The sequence below is a fragment of the Phyllopteryx taeniolatus genome, chromosome 2 (assembly GCF_024500385.1).
Source record: "Phyllopteryx taeniolatus isolate TA_2022b chromosome 2, UOR_Ptae_1.2, whole genome shotgun sequence".
Classification (NCBI taxonomy): domain Eukaryota; kingdom Metazoa; phylum Chordata; class Actinopteri; order Syngnathiformes; family Syngnathidae; genus Phyllopteryx; species Phyllopteryx taeniolatus.
In genome coordinates, this window is record NC_084503.1 from 14,618,908 (window position 1) to 14,628,639 (window position 9,732).

A 9,732-nucleotide genomic window follows, 5' to 3' on the forward strand; every position below is an offset into this window, starting at 1 on the left:
GCTTAATTATTTGAGTGGATTCCTAGTGCAAGAGTGTTGCATGACCCATGAAAGATCCCATTCAATTTGAGGTTAGCTGTGTTTAACAATGAATGCCATTCAATCCTTACATGGAGCTCAGTGCTAGTCTGTGCATTGTTCTTGAAATAATTCATTCTTTTGCCAAATATACTGTGTGCACTGTGGTATCCTCCTTTCTTCTCATTTACACAGTCCTTTTTACTAATTTTAATAATCCACACAAATATTTAATAAATTTACAAAAATAATCTATTCAGATGGAACCGATAGTGCACAATGTGAAATTTATCATGAATTTTTAAAACAGTCATACCTGCCGGTAGGAATGTGGGTGGTGTATGTATTGTTAAGGATGTAATATAATGTCAATGTTCAATAGATCGTGGAACCTTCAATCGTCCTTGCGTGTTCGTTTTCTTTGTCCAAAAAGAGAGGAAAAAATAAGACACCAGAGTGCTGAGTTTCAGGGTGCATTCAATCAACCAGAGTGCAGGTTCACTGAATGACACCCCTCGTTTATTTGAGCTAACTCCTTTTATACACATCAGAAGGTTTCGTTATGACTGTTCAGCAGAAGGTTTTGATATATCTGGCAGAAGGTTTGATATATCTGTTTGGCAGAAGGTACCTCTGGCCTTGGGTGTTATCAGAAAAGGGGGAGTCATCCTAAAACCATCATTCCTCAGTAATCTAAACTCCTACATATTCTCATGGATAACAAAACTTAATCATGTATTACCCTAGTGTTTTGGAAACGGAACTTAATTGTTAGATAATGGAACATAGCTTCATGAGTACAAAATAGAACAATCCAACAGTATGCACTCTTGGTGTAGAACTGCTCCCCCCAAAAATTACCTCACCTTAACCCATGAGAAGAAACAAGCATGAGGAAAACATTTGATTGATGGGTTAACATGTTATTGTTGTTATTTTCATGTTATTGTGAGTTGTTTGTTAATGTTTGAGGACAATATTCTTGGAATATTGTGAAAATATCAAGTGGTGGATGATTTATTTTCTATCCATCCATCCATTTTCTGTACCGCTTATCCTCACTAGTATCGCAGGCCTATCCCAGCTATCTTCGGGCAAGAAAGCGGGTTACACCCCTAACTGGTTGCCAGCCAGTTGCAGGGCACATATAAACAAACAACCATTCACACTCCCATTCACACCTACGGGTAATTTTGAGTCTTCAATCAACCTACAATGCATGTTTTGAGGATGTGGGAGAAAACCGGAGTACCCGGAGAAAACCCATGCAGGCCCGGGGAGAACATGCAAACTCCCCACAGGCGGGGGCGGGATTTGAACCCAGGTCCTCAGAACTGTGAGACAGATGTGCTAACCAGTCGCCCACCATGCCGCCCATTTATTTTCTACACAATTAAAATATTCATGGTCACTTTTGACCGGGAACACAGCCAAAGCAAAGCAAATTTATTTATATAGCACATTTCATACACAAGGTAACTCAATGTGCTTTACATGATTAAAGTATTTAAAAACAAAGAGAAAAAAACTGCTTATAAACCTCTAAAACAAAGAGAGAGAAAAAAGTACAATTAAAACAGCGTACAGTGGAAGAAATATCATTTAAAAGTGAAAATGCTTTAAAAAGCATGAGAAAAAAGAAGAGTTTTTAACCTGGACTTAAAAACATTTACACTTGGGGCTGGTGTCAATTCTGTTGGCAACTTATTCGATTTGTGTGCAGCATAATAGCTAAATGCTGCTTCACCATGTTTGCTTTGGACTCTGTGCTCCACTATTTGACCTGAGTCTGTCGATCTCAGAGCCCTACTGGGTTTATATTCCATAAGCATTTCTTTCATGTATTCAGGACCTAAACCATTTAGTGATGGATAGACCAGTAGCAGAACTTTAACATTTATTCTACAGGTGACTAGGAGCCAGTGTAAAGACTTTAGAATTGGAGTAATATGCTCTGACTTCTTTGTTCTGGTCAGAACCTGAGGTGCAGTATTCTGAATGAGTTGCAGCTGTTTATCCTCTTTTTGGGGAGTCCAGTCACAAGACCATTACAATAATCAAGTCTACTTAACATAAAAGCATGGATGAGCTTCTGCTGGTCTTCTTCTTCTATTCAGCAGTATAGTATATTATGATCTGCTGTATCAAAAGCCGCACTGAGATCCAACAAGACCAGAATTGACACCTTTCCCGAGTCAGTATTCAACATTATATAATTTAGGACTTTGATAAGAGCAGATTTCCTACTCTGATGAGTTCAAAAACCTGATTAAAATGTGTCAAAAAGTCCATTTAAGTTCAAGAAATTGCTGAGTTGATTACAAATAACTCAACAATCTTTGCTATGAAAGGGAGATTTGAAGTGTCCAGTGTTCTATTTTTTAGAAGAGGCTTAATGGAGCTTTGGAAAACTCGCCTGACTGAAGTGAGCAATTGATTATTTGCTGCAAATCAGCTAGCACAGACTTCACAATAGCTTTGAAAAAGTCAGATGGTATTGAGTCAAGACAGCTCGTTGATGGTTTCAGCTGCTGAACCGTTTTATCTACGATGTTTTGGTCAACTGTATCAAATTCTGACATGGTAATATTTTTTCCTGCGTCGCTTCAGATGTAGTATCATTTTATCATTTTGCTGATTTGTGCTGATAATTAATCTGATGGATTGTATTTTTTTCACTAAAATAACAGGCAAATTAATTGCATTTATGCACTGTTAGGAGTTCTGGAGCCATCAGATTCGGGGGGATTGTGAGCTTGTTAACCACAGCAAACAGGGTGCGAGTATTGTTGAAGTTCTTATTGATGATTTCAGAAAAGTGTTGCTGTCTAGCCCTGACTAACTCTTGGTTAAAATTACAAAGACTTTGTCTGTAGCGGTCATAGTCAATTTGGAGTTTTGTTTTTTCTCCACTTACTTTCTGCTTTCCTACACTTTGATTTAGCGGTATTTACCATCATAGTGCTCCTCCACGGTGTTCTAGGTCGCCTCAAGATTGTCTTAGTTTTAATCTGAGCAACAGCATTTATGACATTTGAGATTTCCAGGTGAAGTTATCCAAAAGTTCATCAACTGTCTCAGGACTCACAGTTTGTGGCACAGCTTTGGTCTCCATAAATTTAGTGGCGGTACTCTCATCTATGTACCTTTTCTTAATAGGCATAGAGGTTGTCTGGACTTTTGGAAGAATCTGTAATTAAAAAAATACATAAAAACGGTCAGAAATACCCATATCCTTAATGTCAACATCTTTAGAGATGACCAGGTCTAAGATGTGACCTTGAATGTGGGTTGGACTCTTATGTTGAGAGAGGCCAAATGTGTCTAGTATAGCAGAGAGTTCTTTAGATTTTTTTCTTTTCCCATGTTATTGCCAATATGAATGTTGAAGTCTTCCGTTATTGCAAAATAGTTGTAGTCAGTACAAATAACTGACAGCAGTTCTGAAAAAAAACCTCCATACATTTTCTTTTGTATCTTGGAGGTCTATAAATTATTAAAACAATCACCTTCGGGTCACCTTTAACTAAAAAACATAGATATTCAAAAGAGCTAAAATCACCCAGTATAATTTCTTTACACTGAAATAATGACTTAAAAATAACAGCAATACCAACGCCGTTTCTCCCTATTCGACACAAAAGTTTAATTTGCTGGTGTTGTCTCATTTAAAATGGTATTACAGCTACTTTCCGTTAACCATGTTTCATTTAGTAGCAAAAAGTCCAGATCATAGATTGTAATTGTGTCATTAATCAATATTGTTTTGTTACCCAGTGACCTGATATTGAAGCTAGAGATAACCGGAGACAATAGTCTGATAGACTCACATTTTATCCTCACCAAGTTTGTAGTTCTACTTTGTTTGTGCCATAATTCTTTGACCAACTTTCTGTTCCTTCTAATTACAGGGATGGAAAATTCCTGATTGCCATAGTTTTGGATTGGGCTTTGCGCCAAAGGGGCAAGAAAGGGTGTAGGAGATTCAAAGTGCTGGTTCATCTCATTTCTCATTCGTTCCTCCGATTGGTTGAGTGACGCGGATGAATCCATCTGCACTTCATGTTGCCTTATCTCTTGTTCCTCTGATTGTTTGGGAACAACTGCATCTTTTTGTCCTTCAGCCATGTCAACAAGGCCAATGTTTTCCTTTCGGGCCGCTGAATGACGTACACAGTAAAAAATGTCGGCAGCCAATAACTTAACCCCTTGTCTATTTAGACAGAAACCGTCTCCCTCGTAAAGATGTTTGCACTCCCAAAAACTCACGCTTTTCAATGAAACTCATGAATAGTGCAGTACACAATTCTTTGAGCCACTTACTTAATTTACTGAGCCTACTGAAGCGGCATTACTTTTTGACTGTATAAAAAATGTTAATGGTTTCAAAGCCAATGTCCTTAATAACCTTTACCCAAAGTATTCTGTTATAAACAATATACCATATGTCACCTCTATGTTCTCCCCGTGCCTGCGTGGGTTTTCTCCGGCCACTCCGGTTTCCTCCCACATCCCCAAAACATGCATGGTAGGTTAATTGACAACTCTAAATTGCCCGTAGGTGTGAATGTGAGTGCAAATGGTTGTTTGTTTATATGTGCCCTGCGATTGGCTGGCAACCAGTTCAGGGTGTACCCCGCCTCCTGCCTGATGATAGCTGGGCGAACATAGTGAGGAGAAGCGGCTCAGAAAATGGATGGATGGATGGATAGTTGTGTTTAAGGAAGGAAGAGCAATGATCCCCTACGACCTGACTATATGCCAGGTTTATTCAATATATTATTCTGGGCTCAACCCTGCCTGTAAGCCTCAGAGTGGAACAAAATAGCAAAGTGGAGGACAGCTTTATTGACAATATTGTTTTGACTTGCTGTGCTCTGAGTAATATGTGCAAAACCATAGTTCAGATTGAAATGAATATTAGTTCATGTAAAAGGTTATTCAAATAGCCCAAGCTATCTAGCTTGACTATTAATGAAATAGACATGAGCAGTCAGGGAAACCTTGTTTTTCATCCATCGTAGACAATGGAAAAACAATACACTTTTTAAACATTTATTTTGTAGTATATTTTGTATAACTGAGCTGTTTGTAAAGCAACCTTGCCAAATAAATATTCTGAACAATGTGGTCTGCTGAAATTCTTCCCATAATATTGAATAGGTCAACAGTTTTTACACAGTTGTTCCCTTTGTTCTTTTTTCCTTTGGAGGAAACAGTCCTACAGATCAGATGTGGCACCAAGATTCAGCACTGCATTTCATGTGTACCATGTGTACCTAGCAGTTCTGGCAACTCTGCAGACTTGAAAAACTTTGTTGCCTTCATAACGTGTCTTTAGAAACTTGGATCTGGGGTTATTCGCTCACTGTATTGTTCTGAAGGTGACCACACAAAAAAAAGTCACATAATTGTGCTTTTCTAACATGAGTCTGGCACTGTACTTGAAAGTATAGTTGTGCTGTCTGTTAAGAAGAAGAAGAATCACCTTTTATTGTCATGAACATGCATGCATGCATGCACATGAAATTTGTCCTCTGCATTTAACCCATCACAGTGAACACATACAGATGTTAGTGCAACACACTGGAGCAGGGGGCAGCTGAAGCACCTGGGGAGCATTTTGGGGTATCTTGCTCAAGGACACCACAGCCGTGAGTCCGGGGGATATTGACGGATGTTCCAGTCAGGGTCTTGAACCTAGGTCCCCCACGGTGGCAGGTGATGAGCTTAACCATTGGGCCACAGCTGCCAGTTGCAGTGTAATGTCTGAGGGTGAGGGTCCCTTTGTCTCCTGCTAAACAAGCTTGCACTGAGCATCTGCGATAGACAAATCGGTGTAGGATAGCCAACTTTCAGAGCCATAGCTATATATAACAACCTGGAGCTGAACACACTCAAGTCTGTAGAGATGATCGTGGATTTCAGGAAGCATTCTTCGCCACAGCTACGCCTGACGGTGTCCAACTGCCCTGTGTCAACCGTCAAGACTTTCAAGTTCCTGGGAATTACAGTCTCTCAGGACCTGAAGTGGGAGACCAACATCAACTCCATTCTCAAATAGGCCCAGCAGAGGATATACTTACTATGGCTTCTGAGGAAGCACGGCCTACCACAGGAGCTGTTGAGGCTGTTCTACACAGCAGTCATCGAATCAGTCATGTGTTCATCCATCACAGTCTGGTTTGGTGCTCCCACAAAAAAAGACAAACGCTGACTGCAACGGACAATCAGAACTTTCAGAAAAATTGTTGGTACCCCCTACCTACCCTTGAGGACTTGCATGCTGTTAGAACTAAGACAAGGGCATGCAAAATCTTCTTGGACCCTCGTCATCCTGGTCACGACCTCTTCCGGTTCCTTCCCTCAGGTAGCCGCTATTGATCAATGCAAACTAAAACAAGAGGACATTCCATCACCTTTTTGCCTCTTGCCCTTAAAATGCTAGAGGACTCTGTATCATTTGCACAACTGGAATTGTATCAGCATTGCCACATTACCAGTAACTTTTTATTGCTAAGTGACTCTCCATAGTGTATTTTTATGTCTCAAAAGTATTTTTTGTCAAAATGGCTGTCTATTGTCGTACTAGAGCAGGTCCAACTACCGGAGACAAGTTCCTCGTGTTTTTTACATACTTGGCAAATAAAGAGGATGCTGATAACGTTAGTGAGTTACCTTAAAACATAGTGGGCTAGCTTAGTTTTCCTAAGTACAAGTTGTAAAAAAAAGAAAAGTATTTGTACAAACTTGTCCAAACACAACTACAATATGCATTGGCGTCGTCGTCACCTTAATTTGCTTCCTTAATGTTCGACTAAGCATCAAGGCTTTTGTATGCCCGTGGTCTTTGCCTTGTGTCTTTCCCTGTAATTGAAGTAAGGTACATATAAATGATAAGATTTCGGGGAACATTTCAATGTCCTTGGAACACTGGTTCTTTGGTAACTCATAAGGATCACTGGCGAGTCCAACTGCCTTTAATTTCATCAGAAAACCCGGTCTCTTATAACCGGGGTCGCCATTTCCCCAACCGAAAGCAGCCATGTTTTGGGAATGTGACGTCAGTACATACCCTCTATTAATTTGTTACTGCATCAATAGTTCTGTGTTTTGATGAGGACTGAACATGTAGATGTCTGAAAAGAAAAAAAAAAAGAACTTGTTCGATAAATGTACAACCCTAATTACCACAGCACTAAAATGAGCGAAGGAAGTACAATCTCAAATCAAAGTTTTAAAAGGTTTATTTTTCTATGGCAGCATGACAGTTTCATAGAAGGAAACGCTCACAAAAATATAATGTAGTCTCCCGATCGTCAATGTGTTGATGGTGATGTATTGTGATCCACTAATACTATAGTTATTCCCTCATGGAGCATTATAACTCACTTTTATAACTTCTTGTCCATAGCCCATGCCTGCTTAGGAGGTTGTTTCTGTGACCTACTGTAATTTATGAAGCCAAACCTTAAGGACACAGGTATTTAATAGCCTCTACAAATCCAACAGAGCCCGTGGGTACATGGTCAGACCAAAAATAAAGCAGCTGCTATTGAGTAAAGGTGCAACACAAAGTGTCTCTAAGCTTATTTCAGTTATTTTCCCATGACTTAATCATGTAACCAGCAAAAAATGTAGTTCAGAAAACAACAAATGTAAGCTGTTACCTTCTAGTGAAAAAAGTCAGCTACAAACAAAATATTTTCCTGTTGCAGTAAAAGGTACACACACCAAAAATGTTACATTTAGCACTTATTTATTTGATATTATTTCAAGTATTTATGCATGATTGTTCTGTGCTGAGGTGCATTCAACTTTTACATCAATCTTAAAAATAGATTTGTCTCTTAAAGGTTAGTGGACAAAGATTTAAAAAAATGTCTTGATAACTTTAGAACCCCTTACAAACCACATCTGCCATTTCGAAGTGATTATATGGCAGATATATAGCAGTTAAATCGATATGATGCAGAATGAGCCTTCTGCTTTTTGCATCCTGCGCCTTCCGGTGTTAAGTCTCTTTCTGGCGCTGTGACGTCACATAAACCAAACATCCTGTTCAATCTGCATTGTGTGCTATTGTTCCATGCTGTTGTTCCCATCCTTGTATGATTTAACGATGTCACGATGGTTTATTGTGTGGCATTTGGTTGTACAAATAGTTCAGGCAGCGGCAAGAGTTTTTTTTTTTTTTTTACGTGCCTGGTGGATAGGCAAAGTCAATCGACAGGGGAAGAAACGTGCTCAGCTATGGGTGCCTAGCACCCATTCCAAACTGTGCCGATCACTTCGAACCGCCGTGTTTTGAGTAAAACTTAGCAGAAAGAATTGGATACAGAGGTAAAGGCTGAAACCAGCTGCGGTGCTAACTATTTTTCCTACGACCATCGGGACCTCCACCGCCAGTAAGAGTACTAAATCTCGCAGCAGTGAATCGGGGCAGACGAGGTGAGCATTTCCTTCTATAAACGTACGACTCTATTATGGTTAATATCCACTGGGGAGTAGGAAAAAAAGACCCACACAGTACTTTTCAGTACTGTCGTCTGTACTTTTGCCTATATGACAAGCCAACAGACACACAGCAAAGACTTTGTGTACGGCATGTTATAGCGCTACTCGAACGAGGGGCACACAATATATAGGAATACTGCATCCTATGTAAAAGCTTGTGCCGTGTCACTGAAACATATATAAATATATAATACGTATAGTCGTGCTAAAAAACATTATTTCAAGCCATGACTGTATAAAAAGACATGCTTTTGACATACCGCCACTCTCTTTTTCTGTTGCACAGCTGCTACTTGGCTGCTCGTCGTCGTCACTGTCTGATCGGCTCAAACATGTACGCGTTGACGATGCCAAGTTCAGTTGGGTGTTCCTGTACTTCGAAATCCTCCTCCTCCACATATTCCAACACGTTGCTCGCCATTACGTATAGTGTGTAGTGCGCTGTGTTTGTCAATTGCAACGTCACTTCTGGTAGCCCTTGCGGTGGATAGAGTAACCACACCCCGGTGTCTCGAGCTTCGGGTATGTTCGGGGAGGACTCAATATGTGTCATAAAAACCTCATTTTTAGCTAAACTATGGTTGAAAACTTGCTGGAAGTTACGTACATGTATTACATAACATATAAACAATGCAAATATGCATTTTAACTGACCCCATAACATCTTTGTCATCTGACCTTTATGTTTTTAGTATTCACGTAAAGTAAACCCTTTTCTGGCATGTTGCCACTTCGACAATAGGAATTCATTTGTTCCACTCATCACTTATTTCACCACCAACCCCAGAGGTAACATGAAAATTTTACATTTTTAACAAATTTGTCTCTTTAACAAGAGGATTACCAGCAATTATTTATACACTAGGGGCTAGAGCCTCTGTAGTTGAGAGAAGGTGTTTTTGACGTGTCTTTGTACACCTTTCCTTTAGTCAATCTCAATTAATTTAAACTACGTTCTCTTTTTATATGATGTCTTTTAACTATACAACTGCCTCAGTGTTCTACCGTATTTAATTTGAGCCCTGGAATCCCCAAAGGAGTAATTCTGCCTCACTACCCTCCTTCTGGGATTCAATGTTTTGTCAAGGACACTTCAGGCCATTAAATGTTTGCTTTCGTTTGGATTATTTTTAGACCGTCCAATTGAAGGACAATCACTCTGCTTTGAACCACTATGTTGCTCTAATTCTTTTCTAC

At 39.6% G+C, this 9,732-nt stretch overlaps 1 long non-coding RNA gene across 4 annotated transcripts; it reads right to left on the reverse strand.

Annotated features, from left to right (window-relative positions):
* Nucleotides 1-478: 478 nt before the first annotated feature.
* LOC133472030 (uncharacterized) lies at nucleotides 479-9,524 on the reverse strand. 4 transcript variants are annotated; one of them, XR_009786563.1, is made up of 6 exons: nucleotides 8,796-9,524; nucleotides 7,094-7,157; nucleotides 6,811-6,885; nucleotides 6,105-6,412; nucleotides 5,900-6,043; nucleotides 479-5,812 (listed from the first exon to the last, which is right to left on the reverse strand). It is a non-coding gene; the product is annotated as an uncharacterized LOC133472030 (long non-coding RNA). The 4 variants fall into 4 exon arrangements; XR_009786562.1 differs by lacking the exon at nucleotides 6,811-6,885 and having other exon boundaries at nucleotides 8,796-9,515; XR_009786561.1 differs by lacking the exons at nucleotides 6,811-6,885; nucleotides 7,094-7,157 and having other exon boundaries at nucleotides 6,132-6,412; nucleotides 8,796-9,449.
* Nucleotides 9,525-9,732: the final 208 nt, after the last annotated feature.